Raw genomic sequence first — 20316 nt, 5'->3', positions numbered from 1 at the left:
GTAAATAAATGAATGAGTGGCATAAATTAATGGAGTCAGGGTGACCTGGAGCTCAGGCCTGAGGCTTAATGGAGGTAAGTTTTGTTCTAGCTCATTCTCAAAGCGTTCATTCTGATCCCTTTAGCCCCAGACAGGGGGGTGGGGGGTGTCTCCTCCTTCAAATGACCCTCGTCACCTTTCTTTCCCCCACCTCAAAGCCCAGGATCCTGTCCCTCCCTGCTAAGTCCCTGCCCAGACTAGGGGTGCCAAGTCAGTTATCCTGCCCAGGTTTCCTGACCTGGTCCGCCTTGGTCCCCGCCCCCACATTCTCTCTGCCTGCCAAGGGCATCCGGCATCCCAGGGACAGAGGCCCGAACTTCTCGCTCCTCCTCCTTCGTTTTAAGCAAACAAACAAGCCAAATGTTCTCAGCTTGGACCGGACAAGGTGTCCTCCCTAATCCAAACCAATGCTTCTCTTTGGCAAGGGCTCCTTGTGAGTCCTCCCACCCTCCACTCCCCAGAGCCCCATCTCTCTGAAAGCCAGCCTCGGGCTCTCACACCTGAGTCACTGGAGGTGGTTCCCAAAGGACCAGGGCAATAAGATCCATCTGACCAAAATCGGATGTCATGAGAACTCCTTGACCTTGGAGCGGGGACCAAGAGCTGGCCTCTCCCAGGGCGATATTGCAGCAGCTGGGGAGGGCGGGGGAGAGCCTGCCGGGCATAGACATTTTCAAGGTCCTTACAACTTCAAGGTCCTTTCTAGCGCCGAACCGAGGGTTCCTTGCACATAACCCTGCCCTAAGAACGAGGATGCGCCTGAGTGTGTCTGCAGCCGCGTTAGCATGTGTGTCTTTGAGCGTGTCTGTTCACGCATGCCTGAGCCTGTGCCCCCAGAAGTGTGTTTGAGTGTGTAAGTGGCTCCCTAGCATCTACAGAGGGTGGCTGTCTGGCTGTGATCGTGTGTTAGTACCTGGCATTGTGTGCGTGTGACTGGCAGTACAGACATCTGTGAGTGCACGCGCACGCGTACGTGCCCACGTGACCAAGCGGGAGTGAGGGTCTCACGTGTGTCTCCACGTGCCCGTGTGGCTGTGACAAGGCGTGTCCGTGTGGACTGGGAAGGGATGAGTCTGTGTGGATTGGGAAGGGAAGGGATGAGGGGCTCCAGCAGCTTGACTTTCACACCCTGCCCTGTCGGGGCAGCCTCTGCATGGCCGGGAGCCTGGCTCAGCCCCAGAGGATTTCGGGCCATTGGGGAAGGCGGCGTCCTGGCCCCTTATAGTCACCCAGACAGACCGCTGGGTGGGAAGGAAACCAGAGCCTTCTGTGGCTCCCGTGGGCCTAACTCAGTTACACGCTCATTACACAGCTTCTCCGCTGTGAACCCCATGTGCCCCCCATCCCTACGGCTCTGCGCCACTGCCCCCCACCATGTCCTCCTTCAGGGCGTGGGGAAAGGCTGAGGGAGGGAGCATTGGGCCTGGAAGGGTGTGAGGGGCCCCAGCCCTGCCTTCAGGGAGCCCTCATCAGAGGGAGGGATAGAGATGCCTGTAGCAGCATGTTTCTTCCATGTCCCTGAAGGACGCACGTGAAGGCCGTGTGGCCAGGTCTCAACGCCGCCCCCCCACCCCAGCTCCAGGCTTTAAAGGAACCCCCCCCTCAAAGAGCCTGTTTGTTCCCTGCCCCTCTGGCGAGCTCACTGAGGGCTTGGGGCACAGCTCGCAGTCACTCTGGGAAGTGGGAGAGGCCTGACGGCTCTCCCCTCACACGAGATGCAATTACTCACACCCCCAAACCTTCACAATTAGACGTGCGGTTTGCAAAACCCAACGTCGGCCTAATGAGAAGCACATTGTCTCCCCGAAGAAGCTGGGAGAGGAGAGGAGAGGGCAGTTCAGTGCCCCGCCGCCCTGGGGAGGGCCTCCAAACCCGAGGGAAGGGGGCCAGCCAGTCCCTCTGCCCATCTCCTCCAGCCCCCCACCGCTCCCCCCTGTCTTGCAACAGGGTCCCCCAGGCCTTCGCCTTCCCTCCTGGGGGGTCATTTGGGAGCCAGATGTGGAGCTCCAGCCTCTGCGGGGGGGGAGGGGGGAAGCAGAAGGAGAGAGAGGGAGAATGGCCTCTGGAGTCAAACAGATGTATACCCTGGAATTTGGGCTCCAGCACTCGCACATGAGCTGTGTGATCCCGGGCAAGTTTCCGGACCTTTCTGAGCCTTTGTGCCAACCAACACCTCCACGCCTGGGGGTTGCCAGGGGGTTAAAGTCAATCATTAACTCAACAAACTGTGAAGGGATGCCTGACACAGTAGGTGTGCTGCACTTGGGGTCTCAGGGAAGGGGTTCTTGTATTTTTAATGTGTTTTTTTTTTTAATTTTTGAGAGAGTCAGAGTGCGAGTGGGGGGAGGGGCAGAGGGAGAGGGAGACACAGAATCTGAAGCAGGCTCCAGGCTCCCAGCTGTGAGCACAGAGCCTGACACGGGGCTCGAACCTATAAACCGTGAAATCGTGACCTTAACCGACTGAGCCACCCAAGCATCCCAGAAGGGGTTCTTTTTTAGCTAATGTGGCAGCAGGCCCCGTGGGTGGAGGCCAGTCCCCGGTCTTCTATGGGAAATCCAGCTCTGCCCCTCAGGCTCCTCCAGGGCGGTGCGCAGGTCCAGCCCCTTTACCATAGGGTGCGCGGAAGAAAACACAGGAATGAGGCCAGGCTCCAGGCTTGGTCCCTGCTCTGCGATCACCAGGTGTGACCGCAGACAAGCCAGCCTCCTCTCCAAGCCACGATTCCTTCCTCTGTGAAGCGGAGAGGATCACAGTATTACCTACCCCAGAGTGGTGCCGTGAGAAGTAAATTACCATGAAGGGCTCCCGATGGTGCCTGGCACTGCAGAGAAATTTCTCTCTCTCTCTCTCTCTCTGAATCTATCTAAAATTCTCTGCTATTTACTGATCCGATCCCTGGATAGACAGGACCTTATTTAACCCTTAAAACACCATATGGACAACCCAAGTGTCCATCAGCTGGTGAACGGAAGACACCATGTGGGACACCTGGAAACAATATGACTCAGCAATAAAACGCTGTTAGGTGCTGTTACCTGGTCCCACATGGGTGAGCCTCAAAACCCGACGCCACGTGAGAGAAGTCAGACACCAAATACACATGATGTGTGATTGTTGATAGGAAATGTCCAGAAAGGGCAAATCCATAGAGGCAGAACCCGGGGTGCAGGGTGGGAATGGGGAGCAGCTACAAATGTGCACAGGGGATATTTGGAGGTGATGGGAATGTTCTAAAGTCAGACAGGGGTGCTGGCTGCATAGCTCTGCACATTCACCAAAGATCACCGGATTTTACACTCCAAGTGAGTGGGTTTTACGAGTGAATGTTACACCTCAAAAAAGCTATTTTAAGGAAACCATCCAGGATGAACATTATTAGTCTTTCTGTGCTTAAAAAAAATGCATAGGAGGGGGCGCCTGGGTGGCTTAGTTGGTTAAGTGTCCGGCTTTCGCTTGGGTCATGATCTCGCGGTTCGTGGGTTCGGCCCCTTGTCGGGCTCCGTGCTGACTGCCAGCTCAGAGCCTGGAGCCTGTTTCGGTCTGTGACTCCCCCTCTCTCTGACCCTCCCCTGCTCACGCTGTCTCTCTCTCTCTCTCCTAGAAATGGATAAAACATTTAAAAAAAAATACATAGGAGATTTCTGGAATTCAATGCCGGGGCTGTTTGCTTCCGAAGCCCAGTATTGAAGTCATTCAATCTGGGAGATAAAAACCAAAGGAACAAACACCAGCAGAGGTGGATGACCTGAGTCCAGTTTGGGATTTTTTTTTTCTTTTTAAATGTTTTTTATTGATTTCTGAGAGAGAGAGAGAGAGAGAGAGAGATAGCATGAACAGGGGAGGGTCAGAGAGAGAGGGAGACACAGAATCTGAAACAGGCTCCAGACTCTGAGCTAGCTGTCAGCACAGAGCCCGACGTGGGGCTCGAACCCGCAAACCATAAGATCATGACCTGAGCCAAAGTCGGACGCTTTACCAACTGAGCCACCCAGGCGTCCCTCCAGTTTGCTTTTTCCACTCAGTAGCTGAGAATTGACTCACAGGAGTGAGGTGAGGAGCAAGGAGGGGTGACCGAACCCCAGAAAGAGTCCTTCCCCAGGGAGGGGCTCCTGCCCTTGCCTTCCCAAGGCACTGCTGAGTGCCTGCTGGCATGGCCCCTCGCCCTGTATACACGGGTAGCATATACTATACATTTAAAGCCGTATTTTGAACACCTCTTAAATTCCAGGGTCTGCACTCAGCCTTGCACAGATGTATGTCTATACTTCACAGTGATAATGACAAAGTAAGAATTATCATTTCCATTTTGCAGATGAGGAAACTGAGACTCAAGTAGATGAAGGAGCTTGGCCAAGGCCACATGGCCACATACCAGGTGGGCCTTTTAAAAGCAGGTAAAAGTCCAAAGACTCCGTTTTCGCCAGTTCACCAAGCTGCCCCGGATCGCTCACCATCTATTTCTCTCTGTCTCTCAGAGTCTCTGTGTCTACCTCCTTTGGTCTCTGTCTTCCCAGCTCCCTCTTCTATCTGCCGGCCTTTCTTTGTCTCTCTTTGCTTGCCTCTGTCTCTGTCTCTGTGTGTGTGTGTGTGTGTGTGTGTGTGTGTGTGTGTGTGTATGTGTGTGTGTCTCTGGCTCATTTACTTTTTAATAACCACAATAATGAGAAAAGCTCCTTTCCGACCCTCCTGGGGAGGGAGACAAAAGGAGGGGAGTTCAGGGAAGAAGGGGAGGGATAACCTCCCCTCTTGCTCCTGAGAAATTTAATAAAGGGCCTGAGAAAGTGCTGGGCTCCCCTGGCCAGTACCCTGGGAAAGGGGGCAGCCCCCTCCCCCACCACAGACACCGGCTCTGCACGGGCCTGGGGTCAGGGGAGGGAATGTCTCCCCCTTCTCCAGCTCACAGGCTTTATCTCTCCCCTCCCTGCTGGTGGGAGCAGTTCCCCCAGCTAATCCGCCCCTGAATATGGTCCATACCAGACTGCCTCCCCTTGACCCAGACCTGCCTGCTTTCCCAGGAGAGCTGCTCAGAGGGGAGAATCACTCATGAATTGTAGCCTCTGGACTCACAGGAGGTCAGCCTGTCCAGCCTCCCCTGCCGTGCCCAGCCCCCCACCGATGTCTGGCAAGAGGGGCTGGGCCTGCCCACCCCCACCCCAGCCTAGGAGGAACCTGATGCCAAAGTGTTCAGCTGACTCCAAGACCCTCCCCGGACTCTCCAGCCCCCTAGCAGGAGAGAGCCCAAGATCTTAGGAGAGAGAAGGCTCGGCCCTCCCCTCTGCCCCCTTGAGGACTGGCAATGGCCAAGAGAGGGTACAGGCGTCCGCAGGCCTCTCCAACAGTCACAGGTGGAAGAATGATCCCGGGCCAATCTCAGAGAAAGGAAGGCCAGACACCGCCATGCAGTGCGATTAGTAAGATGAGGCCGACTCATCAGTGCTGAAGCCAAGTGCGATGGTACAGGTGGGCAAAGCCAGCTCGCCAGCCAGGAATGTGCTCCAGGGTCCTGTCTGCCCAGGGAGGCTGTGGGCCCCGAGGCTGCCTGGGCATAGTCATCGGGCTGCTCCCAGGTGTCTGGACAGCCTTTCCCGTCCGTCAGGAAACCACACTTTGGCAAAGCTGACGGCGTCTCCCACCTGGCCAGGAGCTGGAAGGAGGGGCTGGGGAGCTGGGGCGCGGGGCCTGGAACTCAGCATGCCCTCACTCACTCATGGGCTCGCTCTACCATTCCTGGTGCTGAGTCCCAGGGACGGAGGGAGACACCTGACAATGGCCTGTTCTCCGGAGGGCTCGCAAAACACCGGGAGATCTCGCTAGATGGTCACAGCAATGCCACGGGCCCTCTGCACTTGAAAGCTGAGACAGTCAGGGGTGCGGAGAAGTGAGGCTCCTTGTCTAACGTCACACAGCCCATCGAGAAGAGTCACACTTCAAGCTTGGCATTGAATGGCATTGATTGGAACATGGCTGACTCCAAAGCCTGGAAAAATCACACACAGAAAGCCACACACAGAAGAAGTGAAGCAGGACTGGGTTCTGGGAGGTGCTGGGAAGGGTACGAGGGTGGGGGCCTAGAGACAAGAGGGATTTGGAGATGGCTTCAGCGCGGACTTAGTCCTACTTCATTAGGAACAGGAAGGCTGAGCAGTGACCTCACAGGTGCTGTCGACAGATCCCGGCTGCTGACAGGCTCTGCTCAGACTAATAGAGCCGCCCGCCCGGCCGCCTGCCTGCTCGCATCCCCGGTGCCCAGTGGGCAGCCAGAAACAGCCCACACCCCCGCACACCTGGGCCGAAGGGCTGGCCTCGCCTTTCCCTGGGCCCCTTGCCTGGGGCCATGGGCAGAAGGAGGGAGAAAGAGCCAAGAGATGGAGTTGAAAGACATCCCCCCCACCCCCAGCTCCCAACCTGATTCTGCCCGTGCCGGGGCCTGCAATGGGTATTGATGGGACCGCTGGGCAAGCTCCCTGCCTCACCTCGAGGAACCAACAGTCTGGCATTCTAGAACCTTCTCAGAGAGCTGTGGCCATGATAAGTGGAGTTCGGTGGGCCCCGAGTGGAAGGCAGACAGGCCGACTCACAGAGTGAGCTTCCAAAGCCCCTCTCTTGGGCCGTCAGAAAGCATGGTGAGGGGAGGCCTGGGCGGATTCCTTTTCTAAATCTGCAGAAGCAGAAGCCAGAAAAGAAAAAGATTTCCCAACCATGCTGCCCCCACTGGCAATGCACCTTGTGCCTTTTACGACCCTTCCTTGTTCTCTCAGACTCTTTCGACCCTCCAGTCCTTCCAGATAGGAATTATAATCTCCATTTTAAGAAAGAACCTGAGGCCCAGAGAGGTAAAGAGCTTTGCCTGAAGACACATAGCCAGTAAGGAGCAGTGTGTGGAAGCTGCATCTCCCGGCTCCTGTGACTGGTATGTGGAGGCCTCCAGTAGATGCTGGGTTGGCACAGCTGTGGGAAGCTGGGCTGGTTCTAGAGCCTTCTCTCCAGGTGGGGCGAGGTGGGGAGCAGCTGCAGGTGGTCAGGCCCAGCTCCCGCCTGGAGTTTAGCGCCCGCCCCCCAGTGGCTGGTGGGCAAGCAGAGGCTCTTCGGGACACGTGTTTCCACTTTCACTGGAGTTGGAAACTAATATCAGAAAAACCTGTGAAGCCGCTAATGGGATAATGGAGAAAGTATTTATTTATTTTTCGAAGGAGGCCTGTGAAGACTGCAGGCTCGATGTGAGGCCGCAGAGGCGGGAGGTCAGCCTGCTGTTAACAGGGATTAAGCAGATACCGTGGAATGAGGGGGTTTCCGGGGCAGAGGCTGGAGGCAGGGGCCAGCCTGGTGCTCTTGAAGTTAGCTCCTCTTCCCCCCCCCCAAGCCCCCCCATCCCCCCGGGAGAGAGCAAGTCTGGACACTCAATCACTTCTAGATGGGGTAGGGGGTCCTGCTCGGAGCTTTCCTCCACGCCTGCTTCCTGCTGTCCCTGCCCAAGGCGCAGGCCCCCAGAGGTCATCAGATCAGCCTCCTCCAGGCAGCATCCCCAACAGCACCCCAAAGAGAGTCCGGGTCTCCCTGTATGCACAGCTTCAGGAGGGAGGCGGTTCATTTTGCTCCTTCAGCTGGGACCATCCCCAGGAACCTAGTCTGTTGGCGAAATGTCCTCTTCACAAACGTGCCACAGCGGGCCTGGCACCCCCTGTCCCCACTACTAAACTGGGTTCTCTAGCATTGACCTTGGCCCTCCCAGCCCTAACCTGCTTAGGAGCCCCACTGAGCTTGACAAGTGCCTTAGAGACCAGGGTTTGTAGCCGTGGATTTGGCAGAGACGCAGAGGCACAGGGGCTCGGTGGGACCCCAGAGCCTCCCCCACCCCAACCAGAGCAGCCCTGCTTTTATTTGTTTTCCTTCTGGATGCTCTACCTCGGATTTCTCTACAAATACTAAAGTGTCTGCTCCTGTAAAACAAACAAACAAACAAGAAGTGCGGGGCGCCTGGGTGCCTCAGTCGGTTAAGCATCCAACTGCGTGCGACTCAGGTCATGATCTCACAGTTCATGGGTTCGAGCCCCTCATCGAGCTCTGTGCTGACAGCTCAGAGCCTGGAGCCTGCTTCAGATTCTGCCCTCCCCTTTCTCTGCCCTTCCCCCACTCGTGCTCTCTCTCTTAAAAATAAATAAACATTAAAAAGAACAACAAGAAGCACTTCACGAACCTCACCCCTCACCCACTCTGTGCAGCCGAAATAACTCAGGGCTCAGAGAGAAGAGACTTGCCCAAGGTCACACAAGCTGGAGGCGGATGGCAAGTTCCTCGCCTGCTGGTGCAGAGCCGTCCCGCCACAACTGTGCTGGAGTCACCGCCGTGAATCCAGGGAGACCAGAGAGAGCAAAAACACCTCTGTTGGGAGTGAGGAGGTCGGGGGAGGAGAGGGTGGGTTGCAGCTCCTCGGGCCCCTGTAAATGAGCTGTTTCCTCTCTCTGGGCCAGCCCAGGGCCTGCGCTTCTTGCTGGCCTGCCGGGTGGTGGCGGCGAGTAGTCCTGGCCTGGGTTCCGGGGTCCTCTGTCCAGGTCAGGCTGCATCTCTCCTTTCAGCGGCAGCCTGGGAAGGCTAAGGTTCTAGGGACTCCTGCCCCACTGGAGACTGCTGCTTCCGCCACTGCCTGGTGGCCCCGTGGGGTCCCTGCTGCCTCAGGACGTGAACCTGCAAGCGCCTGCCATGCTTGGGGAGGCCCGGCTGCCCACGGCTTGAGAGCTCACCCCCCTCCATTGCTGGAGCCTCTCCACCAGGGACGCCCTTACGATGCTGTCATGCCCAGCTCTGCTTCGCCAAGCCCCACTTACCACCACTACATCCTACGTCCTCAGGAACATGTGCTTGACGTTCCAAAGTTCCATTTCCTTTTTTTTTTAATTTTTTTTATTTCTAGGAGAGATAGAAAGAGAGTGTGAGCAGAGGAGGGTCAGAGAGAGAGGGAGTCACAGACTGAAACAGGCTCCAGGCTCTGAGCTGGCAGTCAGCACAGAGCCCCACGCGGGGCCCGAAGCCACGAACCGCGAGATCATGACCTAAACGAAAGTCGGACTCTTAACCGACTAAGCCACCCAGGCGCCCCCCAAAGTTCCATTTCCAACCTGTCCCCCGCCCCCACTCGCTTTCCTGTTCTGGTCCCTGGTGCGGTCTCTCCCTAGGGGAAGCAAGGAGAAGTGTTTCGGGGAGGACACACCCATCTGCCTCCAGGCCGCCTGACTGTGGGACAACGGGCTTCAGTTATTCCTGGAGATCTAGGCAGACATCGGGAAGAACTTCTGGAGCAACAGGAACCAGAGGAAGATGGTGACATCATTGGCCCTGGAGACATTCCATGCTGGCCGGTGGGGGGGGGGGCGCTGAGGGGGACTGTCCAAGGTGGAGGTGGGGTACCTCTTAAGGGCCCCAGTCCTACACCTGGCCACACGCCCAAAGTCTGTGTTTCAGTCCTTTGTTAGACCAGTATTTGTGGAGCATCTACTCCATGCTGGACATCTACTGGGTTCTGGGAAAGAGTAGAGAACGGGAGACGTGATGCCGACCCATCCAAGGTCATGGACAAGGAACTGGGCAACTTTAAGGCATCCGTTGTTAGCAACAGAGAATGGGAGACTGAGGACACGTGAGCCAGTTGAGACTGGAACTCGGAGAACTTCCTGGAGGAGGAGGGCCTGTACCAGAAAAAGAAAGAAAAAAAAAAAGAAGGAAAGCCCCAAACAGAGGAAGATCCTAGAACTATGGGCTGGGCTGGTGTCGGGGGCCCTTTCCCTTTCATGGATGATTTTCGGAAAATGGATAGTCCAGCGAAGAGGAAAATAAAATCACCAGATCACTTGAGTGACAGTAACCTGGATAGACGTCCCTACCAACTGTGCATGTTGAGCCTAGCGCTTGGCACACACCAGGACCTCAATCAACTTCTGTTAAATGAATATGACATTTGGTCAGTCTGGAACTCAGCCCTCCCACTGGCCTCCTTTCTCCTCCAAACCTGCAACTTGTCTCAGCTCAGAGCCCCACCGGGAGAGGATTAACCTCCGAGGCATCCCCAGAAATGTGTTTACCAGGTCTTTCTCCTGTGACCATGTCCTACAAAGGAGCAAAAGCAAAGACGGCTGTGCTGCGTGTACAGTGGTGCGTGCTCTGTGCTTTCCATGTGCCAGGCACCGTTCTGCTCGCATCCCATTCACGCTCACATCTAGCCTCACAGCCACCGTGGATGACGGACGCCATCACGGCCCCATTTTGCAAATGAGGTACTAAAGCACAGAGACGTTGTGTCTCACCCAAAGTCACACAGCTGGTACCTATGGAAAGAAGCACTTTGCGCGTCCTGCGGGGCGTCAGGCATAGCTGGGGCCTCTAGTTCTTAGACTAATTCAGAGAAGCAGGTATCGTCGAAAGCACGGAGAGTGCAATGGCTCACCAAGCCTGGAAAGATGCTCCTCGCCTTGCCGTACAGCAGGCTCTCCCCTGCACCCCATCGGTCCCCTGGAGTCTGTGAAGAGCTGTCCCTGGCCAGCTCTGGGAATGAAGCACCTCCTGGGGGAGGACTGGCCCAGTGACTCGCCCGCAGGATTTATGTCCCGTCTAGGGCGGACAGTTTGGCTGCTGTATGAAAGGCTGCGCGGAGCTCAAAGATGGAACTTGTTGCCATTAAACGATTGCAAATGGCAGGCAGCACGGCCTGGGAGCTCCTTGCGCACGCACCCACGCGGCTGGGGGCCAGGCCGCCCGGAACAAGCGTGCCGCCTGACCTCGTGGCCCCCCCTCGAGCAGTGAGAGCCCACTCGGAGACAGGGGGCTCCAACCCAGCGCCTGAGCAACGTGCTCTCTGGGGGGGGGGGGGACACGGGGCCCCTCCCTCCCGAGAGATGGCGCAGGGACAGAGGGTGTTGTTCTAATTAATTGACCGAGATCCATGCCAGTGCAGATGGATGCAGAAATTACCTGCAGATGTGACTGTGCGCAACCATTTTAACCGTCTGGGCTGTCACGCAGGCTCGGGGAGCCGGGGCCTCTCGGGGCCGGGTTCATTCCATGCAGCTCCCTGCCTCCGGACAGGGCAGGCTTGTGCCAGCCGGAACTGACAAGTGATTGCTACAGTCACTGTAGCACTCACTGGGGCTCCTTGAGACTCGTTGGGGCCCCCTGGCCATCAGCACTTCTTGGGCCCGGGTTGTCCAGAGGCCCGGCGGGTGGGTTGCGACTCCCCAGTGGTGCTGGCTAATGGCTCCAAGGGGGGTTTCTGCCGGGACACCCGGAAGCAAGGTGCCATGGTCCTCTGTACACGCTCTTGCCCTAGAGGGCCCGAGTTCTCCTCCACACGTGCTGCAAAGCCCCTTCCCTGGGTCTTTGAATCCCTATGCACTTTTGGAGTGTATAAAACCAGATAACTTGTATACTTATATATATAAAGACAAGCTATAGCACGGTTTCCTCCACTGATGTCACAAGATCCATGAGAACACGGACCCATTCTCCGTTTTCAGCACCCATGAGACTCCCAACTCTTCCTTGCTGGGACATAATGGATCAGACCTGCCCCTGCTCTGGAGGAACTCACAGTCCAGGGAAAGGAGACAGATTCCCACAGAATGGGATGGGCTGTTCTCCAGGAATATGAGGTACTAGGAGGACTCAGATGAGGGAGGTGACTCGGCCCCGGTAGTCAAGGCAGACTTCACAGAGGAGGTGATGTTTCAACTGTAAGCAAATAGAACGTCCGTGGGTGGATACAGGGAGGAGGGCTTCTGGGCAGAAGCCCGTCGACAAAGGCCTGGGGGGCAGGGGAGACCTGCAGAGTACGCTGGGAGATGCAGGGGGGTCAGCTGGCTAACGAGGGGCCATGAACATCATGCTGGTTTCATGAAGAGTTGGGGTCTCTACCTGGACACTCTGGGGATCTTTGAACGATGTCAGAGGTGAGAGGACCACATAGTTAGATCTCTACAGCAACCCTCTTGGCAGAGGGTGGACTGGAAGGGGGGGAGACTGGGGGCAGAGGCAGCAACAGTCCAGGCAGCGGGAAAAGGAAAGGACAGATTTGTGACAGGGCCACCGCCCCGGGACCCTACGTGGAGTGGGTGGGGGAGGGGAACTAGGAGGCAGGAAAGAAGGCGAGTCAAGGTGGATAAGCCCGGGAGGGAGCCCCGGGCGGAGGAGGAGGAGGATTCTGCTGAAGGCACGTCCCCACCGGTCCCGACCCAGGGAACCTGGACAGCTGCATCATGGTCCTGGCTGCTTTCAGAAGTTTTGTGAAGCCTTCCCTTCCCTCAGCCTCTATTCCCCTACATCAAGTGAGATGTTAATTCCCACCTCTCTTCTGTCCATTTCCTCCCAATATGGGAAATACCTGGGGAAGGTACGAGGCGCTCTTTGAGGGGAAGCGCTTCTTCAAGCCAGTCTGTGGTGTTCTCTGACCCCCCGGGGTCCACTGTGGGTTCTGGGGGGGGGGGTGGTGGCAGAAGAGCCCCGAGCCAGGCTTGCTGTGAGCCCTGAAGCGTCCTCACAAAGCCTCCTTGGTGGCCGTCTAAGCCTTCCCTCCCTCCCCCACACTCACTGGGACTGTTTGTGTCCTTCCCTGCCCCGGGCCGAGCCAGCCTCTCCACCTGTGCCCTGGGACTTGGTGCCACCAACCAGCCCCTCTCACCTACACAAACGGCTCCTGTCCCCCCCACGCGAAAAGAGCCTCGACATCACCTTCAAGCTATTGTCTTCCTTTCCCCCTTGGAAGTCTGCACTCTTCACTCCGTGGCCTCATCCCATGTCATCCCTCAACTCATGCAAGCTAGCTCCCCCACAACCCAAAAAACTCATCCTTTAAAAAAATTTTTTGGGGCGCCTGGGTGGCTCAGTCGGTTAAGCGTCTGACTTCGGCTCAGGTCATGATCTCACGGTTCGTGGGTTCGAGCCCTGCGTCGGGCTCTGTGCTGACATCTAGCTCAGAGCCTGGAGCCTGTTTCAGATTCTGTGTCTCCCTCTCTCTCTGACCCTCCCCTGTTCATGCTCTCTCTCTCTCTCTTAGAAATAAATAAAACATTAAAAATTTTTTTAAATGTTTATTTTTGAGAGAAAGAGAGAGGCAGATCGTGAGAGGGGAGGAGCAGAGAGAGAGACAGAATCTGGAAGCAGGCTCCAGGCTCTGAGCTGTCAGCACAGGGCCCAGTGAGGGGAACTTGCACGCTTTGAGATCGTGACCCCAGCTGAAATCGGACGCCCGACCGACTGAGCCACCCAGGGGCCCCCAATCCCAAGAAGCTTCTTACAGATGTCACAGCCTGCGTGGTTCTGTCCTCACCCTACAGAACGCCTCTGTGCTCTTACCAGCCCAGACCTTCCTTAAGGAACTCTCCTTCCTTGGCTCCTGCCTCCCAGGACCTCGTTCTCCTCTGACCCTCTCTGACATCAACTTGGGCCACGCCATACGGGATGAGAGTCCCTAACAAGGTCCCTCGGATGCCTCTTCTCTCTGCACACATTCTCCAGAGCTTTACTGCTCTAGTGCTGACTCCTCTGATGGTATCCAAACCCATCGGTCCAGAAATGGACTCGGCGTCCCCCACCCTGACACTACTCATATGCTGTCTCCCACCAGCCACCCTAAATTCATCCAGCTCCTGTGTCCCTGACCTTGGTGTGTGGCTAGCAATTTGAAGTCATTCTCCCTCACTCTCTACATTTATTACCAGCTTTGGTTGGCCCCGCCCTCCAAATCTCTCTGGAATGGACTTCTCTCCATCTCCACTGCTAGAGCCCCAGTTCGATCGGTTATCTCACATCTGGGCAGCCTCTCTGTCCTCCTCAGCCTGGGGGAGTCCTCCCTCCAGGTCCCTGTGTGTCTGACCTTGGGTTTCCCGTCCCACCTCACCTGCTGCTGACACCCTTCTCCACTCTGGCCCCCTTGCTTTCCTGCTCCTTTCTGAACACACGAAGCTGGTTCCCACCGCAGGGCCCCCTGGAAGGCTTTTCCATCAGATCAGCAGTTTTCAAACATTTTGATCTCATGACCCCATTAGACTTTTTTAAATGTTTATTTTATTTTGAAGGGTGGGCAGAGAGAGAGGGAGAGAGAGAATCCCAAGCAGGCTCTGCACCGTCAACACAGAGCCCTCATGGGGCTCAATCTCATCAATCATGAGATCATGGCTTGAGCTGAAATCAAGAATCAGATGCTTACCTGAACGAGCCACCCAGGAGCCTCAACGCCATCACGTTCTTAAAACTGAGGACCCCAGGGAGCTTCTGTTTGTGTTTATGTGGGTTTGTGGGTTATTAGAAATGAAATCTAAGGATGTTTTGAAACATCAGAGCACATAAGTGTGCGTCCTATTAGCTGTCAGACCAATGATGTCATTACCTCTCACGGGGCATTGCAAAGCCCCCGTTGAACACTCAGGAGAGAACGCGAGTAGAAGTAACATACAGTGTCTCTGTGTCATGCTACCCTTCCACCAGTGGATCCCCTGAATGGGGCTCAGAGTCCCCAGACAACGCTCCGAGAACTGCTGCACCAGATAATACGTTACATCTCTGTCTTTTTCACTTCATTTGGGTCTTGGAGCACATGTTACCTCCTCAGAAAGCCTTCTCTGCCCCTCTTGGCCCCTCCTCAAGTCAATCTAACTCATTCCTCTTACCATCAGTTACCCATTTTCTTGCCCCTTTGTCTCTTCCCACCAGGATGCAAGCCCTGTGCAGGCAGAGGTCCAGATTCCTGTTCAGCTCGGAGCACAGCATCGCACCCGGCACATAGGAGATACTCAAAGAAAAAATTTTAAATGAACGAGTTGTTCTCAAGCCTTTGCCACATATTAAAGCCATGGGGGGGGTGGGGGCGCCGGGGGAGAGGGGGCTGTGCTTTTAACATGCCTGCATCCCCGCCAGGTAAATCAGGATCTCGGGATGGATGCGGGCATTGGTGCTTCTGAAAGTTCCCCAGGTGGCTCCGATGTGTGGCCAGGAATAAGACCCACTGGTCTCAATTCTTAAATCCTCACCGATGGAGAGACTGTTCTTCGTCACACGGTCAGAGTGACACACAGAGTATAAATGACGGCAGCTCTGTGCCTGGCAGTCTCCTGCTGGCCCCGGCCAGACCTAGGGCTGGAGAGTTGGAGGAGCTATTAGGTTAGAGTCCTCCATGGGGGAGGAGTTCCCTCAGGCCCCAGGCCTTGGACCAAAGCGATGGGTCCCCAGCATGCATCGGTGGTACTGGTTATGATCACTTGCATCCGCAGGGCTCCCTGCACCAGCGCACTTTCCCCCACGCGGTGGTGTGGAGTTCTGGTGCTTTGGTAGCTCACGGGGAGCAATGGTGATTTCAGCGGATGGACACAGAAGGGAGGCAGGTCCCCAGATTGCCCGGGGCTGAGGGAAGCCTCAACCTCCACCGCCCTTGCCTTTGAAGTGGAGCCAAGTGCAGCCAGGAAATGGCACACCTTACTCTCCTATGGGAACTTCTGCTCAGGGCTGGAGTCAGCCGCCCGGAGCAGCTCTTGGGGCGAGAGCTGCCAGGGAGGGACGATGTACCCAGCATCGTGCTGGCTGTGCTCCACACATGGGCTTCTTTCATCCCGGTGGTTGTCAGAGGGTGATAATGCACAGCAGAGGAAACTGAGGCATAGAGAGGCTTAGATGACCTGACTAGGGTCTGTCTCAAATGACCATGTAGATTGGAATGCTGGAGCTCTTCAGGGTTGAAAATCGCTGATTGGCTGTGTGACCTTGGAGAAGTCACATGACCCTCCTAAATCCGGCTCCTTGGGGAAAGAGTGCCTACCCCACGGGGTTGTTTTAATGGATGTAAAGCTCTCAATATAAGCATGAAGCGGAGAGATTGCTCAATAAATAGTAATTGTAGTATTATTCTTATTGGTTCCCCAATCCTTCTTTCCATCCCAGCCTGGCACTTCTCTGAGGAAAAGTACTTGTACTCGTATACAATTGAAAGTTCTTCCTCATGTATCAACCCATTTACTTTTTCCCAGTGGCCCTATGAAGTTGAAACTTCTGTCCACCCCACTCTGTTTTTGGTCTTTTGATGAAGACAGTGGCGTCCAGAGAGGTCAAATCACCTGCTCAGGTCCCTCAGGAGTGGCAGATGTCCCCTCCCCCTGTCCAGAACCTTCTCCCCCACACAGTGGTAGCAGCTGCAGAGGCCTGTGACCGACCCTGGCCCCAAGCAGAGGTTACGCCCTGGGTTCTGGGGAAGGAGAGAGGCAGGGAAGCCTGAGGTGGGAGGGGGTGCAGAGAGGAGGGTGGAGCTGAGTCCTTGATGTGGTGGCTGGGCCCATTCGGGGTTGTCACCACAGTCCTAGGGCTTGGCTGGGACAGCAACCGCCACTTCCGCTGGTGTGGTAATGCCGGGCGGATCTGGAAACCCACGCCAGGCAGGGCTGGGGAAGGGAGGTGCTCTGCCCGGCCTGGTCTGTGGCTCCTTGTCGAGGTGGGGTCCGCTCCTACCCTGCCTGATCCCCATCACCCGGCCCAGCTCCGAGACCCCCGCTTCCCCCTGCTGGAGTGCGTTAGCCGGAAATAATTTCCAAAAGATGACAATGGGCCAGGAACAGCTGGAGGGGACTGGGAAGCATCTCTTCAGGGCCTTTAAAGGCTTGGTCAGGGGCGCCTGGGTGGCTTAGTCGGTTGAGCGTCCGACTTTCGCTTAGGTCATGATCTCGCGGTTCGTGGGTTCGAGCCCCGCGTCGGGCTCTGTGCTGACTGCCAGCTCAGAGCCTGGAGCCTGTTTCAGAGTCTGTGTCTCCCTCTCTCTCTGACCCTCCCCTGCTCACGAGCGCGCGCGCTCTCTCTCTCTCTCCTAGTGAAGGAAAAAAAAAAAGGCTTCATCGCATCATGGGGATTGCCTGTAACCAGAAGGTTGGGTAAGAGGAGGCTTTGGGAGTGAAGCAAGGCCAGACGCCTCACCGACAGACAAGTAATCTGCTCCACACAGGCTCGGACTTGAAGGTGGGAGGGTCTGTCCACAGGCCTAGGGGGGCAACTTGCAGCAGGACCAGAAGGAAGTAGGGCAGGATTGGTGACATGCTTGGCAGGGCCCAGTGCAGCATGAAAGTCCCCGCTTCTCATCCAAAAACTATTAAGAATGTCAAGCGGGTGGCAGCAGAGCATTAGGCCAAGCTGGGCGACCCTTAGACGCCCAGGTCACATGCCTATGAAGCTGCCCTGAAGTGGGCTCTAGGGAAAGCAAGCCAAGGATGGGGCCACAGGAGAGGCAGCCACAGGGGTCTTCTTCCGGCCCAAATGGCCTCCTGACCAAAACAGAGAGAAGCTGCAAACACATAGGTGAATAGGTCTGGGGCCGCCGTCAACATTTCCTAGACGGACAGCATGCTGGGCTGGGGCACGTGCGGCTCTCCCGAGTAGCCGGTCCACCTCGGCCAACCAGCATCCTCAGAGGGATCAGGTCTTGCCTTATTTGGAGGAGGGAGGACATTCAACTTGCACCTTGGTCTTGGGGGAGTTGAAGTGCTGGGAAAAGATGCCACGCTCAGAGCCCATCTGGGAGAAAGGTGTCTGGAGCTATTCCTTTCATTTATGGAACTAACAACCAAGGATGGGGAGTACAAAGGATGATGGCCCAGAAAAAGAGTCAAAATATGAATAACAGGCTTGGCGGGCACTGTCCTCCGGTCCCCCGCCCCGGGGTTCATGTGGCCAGGAAGCCTGATGTCTGTTTCAGCGGTGGGATCGGGACCAGCTTTCAGAGCAACATAAGCCAGGGGTAATTTTTAGCACAGACGTAACTTTCTAGTTCCCTTTTCTCTACCCCTTTTTTCAGTTGCCTTTAAAGAGGCCGCAGAGAGCTGAAAAACAAATCCAAGTTTAAAGAAACAAGTGCAAAAATGCAAACCGGGCAAGGGGACAGGGCCACCAGCTGGACAAAATGTGCCTGGAAAATAGCATCCTCTGCTTGGCAGGTGCTGGGAATTTATGGTTGGGTTTTGCAGACTTTCACCACGTTACGAGCCAGCTCAGGAGACCCTCATAAAACCCTGCTTATATGAAAGAACAAACTAGCTGATAAAAGTCAGCTGCTGCCTATAAACACGCTGTGGGGATTGCAATTGAGTGCTGGATTTATTAGTCTGGGCTCTCTGTGCAAGCGAAGGACTCCTGCGCCCCACTGCATCAGATGGCTTGCTCTCTGCTCACATGATGCCGAGCGGCCATGCTCACCCCTCCCCCGTTACCTTCCCCATTAGAGACAGGAGGGAGGGAAGATTCTCGCTGAGAGTGGGTGGCTGGGGATCTACTCTTACACCCCGCCGAAAGAAGCAGTCACTCTCCATCCACGGCACTCTCCACACATTCTTTGTGACAACGGTTCTAACATGGGGCTTACGTATCTGCCTGGCTTGTCGGACCACGTACTTCTCTTATTTATCTTTGCATCCTCGGCAGTTGGTTCTGTGCGGGGCACGCAGGGAGGCCTCTGAAGGAATGAATATGGATCTGGCAGACCGTAAGGTGCCCGATGCAGAAGTTACTCCTAGCCCTCTCCAAGCAGGCAAAGGGGTTGGGCGAAAAGCACTGAGGTGCCCATAGGGATGGAGGTCTGCATAGCTGCTACGAAGCCACCAGAAGGGAAGAAGAGGTGCGATTACCAGGTGATCAAGGTTAGGTTCTTCCCCAGAGAGGCGCAATCTTTGTGGCTACACTATCCAGCTCTCTCGAGCGCTGCTGCTTTGTCTTAGGATTAAGATCATCTTTGCTTTTTTCTTTCCCTTTCTCTCTCTTTTTTAAATGTTTATTTACTTATTTTGAGAGGGAGAGAGAGAATCCCAAGTAGGCTGTGTTGTCAGCGCAAAGCCTACCACCGGACTCCATCGCACAAACTGTGACTGTGACCTGAGCCGAAAACAAGAGTCAGATGCTTAACCAACTGAGTCTTTCTTTAATAAGATTTTTTTTTTTTTAAATTTTTGAGAGAGACAGAGTATGAGCGGGAAAGGGGTAGAGAGAGAGGGAGACACAGAATCTGAAGTGGGCTCTAGGCTCCAATCTGTCAGCACTTGGCCCGACATGGGGCTCAAACCCACCAACTGTGAGATCACGACCTGAGCTGAAGTTGGCTGCTTAACCGACAGAGGCACCCAAGCACCCCGTCTCCTTTTTTTAAAGAAAATTTTTTGACATTTATTCATTTTTGATAGAGTGCGAGCTGGGGAGCTGCAGAGAGCGAGGGAGACACAGAATCTGAAGCAAGCTCCAGGCTCCGAGTGTCAGCACAGGGCCTGACACAGTTTGAACTCATGAACTGCGAGATCATGACCTGAGCCAAAGTCGGCCGCTTAACCGACGGAAAGAATCCTAAATTCTGCATTTCACCCCAACAGACGGTCTTATCGACAAGGAAGGGGTTCTGACCCCCAGGAGTCTATTTCCCCAACTGAAGGAAACAAAAAAGAGCTCCCATCTAGTATCTCAACCCCTATGCTATGATGCTTAAAGAGGGGTCACTGGAAGTGCTCCTGCTGTGATGAGTCTCCTTTGTTTAGAAGTTAAGTAGGAGTCCAGTAAAGATACCAACATTGTTCTTTATTGGGGGTGAGTCAGTGGGGTGGGATTAGCTGGTCGAAAAATCCCAGGGAAAACAGGCATAATAAACAGGGACGGGAGTACAGGAAGGTGGCAGGAGCCCGCAAGACACTAAGGCTTTGAAAACAACCTAAATGTCCCTCAGCAAGGGGCTGCTTAAAGAAACTATGGTATGCCCAAACAGCAGAAAAATACACAACTGTTCTAGAACAAATTAAGGAAGCTCTTTATGTATTCACATAGAATGATCTTGAAGATACAGTAATGGGGGGAAGGTGCAAAGCTGAGTATATAGTAGGCTACTGTTGTACAAAATTTGGGTGAAAACCCAAAAACCCACTTCTTGTCGTACTAGTTATCTATTGTTACGGGACACATTACCCCAAGACTTAATGATTTAAAACGAACATTTATGTTTCCATGGGTCAGGAATCCGGCCACAGCTCCGCTGGTTTCCTTTGTCTTACGTCCTCATGAAGTTGTAGTGGAGCTGTTAGCTGAAGCTGTGGTCTCCACTGAAGGCTCCAGTCCTCGGGGTGAGGGGGGCAGGGGTGTCGTCTGCTTCTAAGCTCAGGCACGTGATCGTTGGCAGGCACTGGCATCTCACACGACCTCCTCACAGGGCCCACCTGGAGCACCTCAGCTGACGTCTCCCAGTGTGAGGGATCCGAGAGCGAGCAACGGACCCGAGATAGAAGCTGGTCTTCT

Source organism: Hyaena hyaena, unplaced genomic scaffold (assembly GCF_003009895.1).
Source record: "Hyaena hyaena isolate Hyena2069 unplaced genomic scaffold, ASM300989v1 scaffold_237, whole genome shotgun sequence".
NCBI lineage: Eukaryota > Metazoa > Chordata > Mammalia > Carnivora > Hyaenidae > Hyaena > Hyaena hyaena.
The sequence above is the reverse complement of the archived record's forward strand: the minus strand, read 5'-3'. Positions refer to the sequence as shown.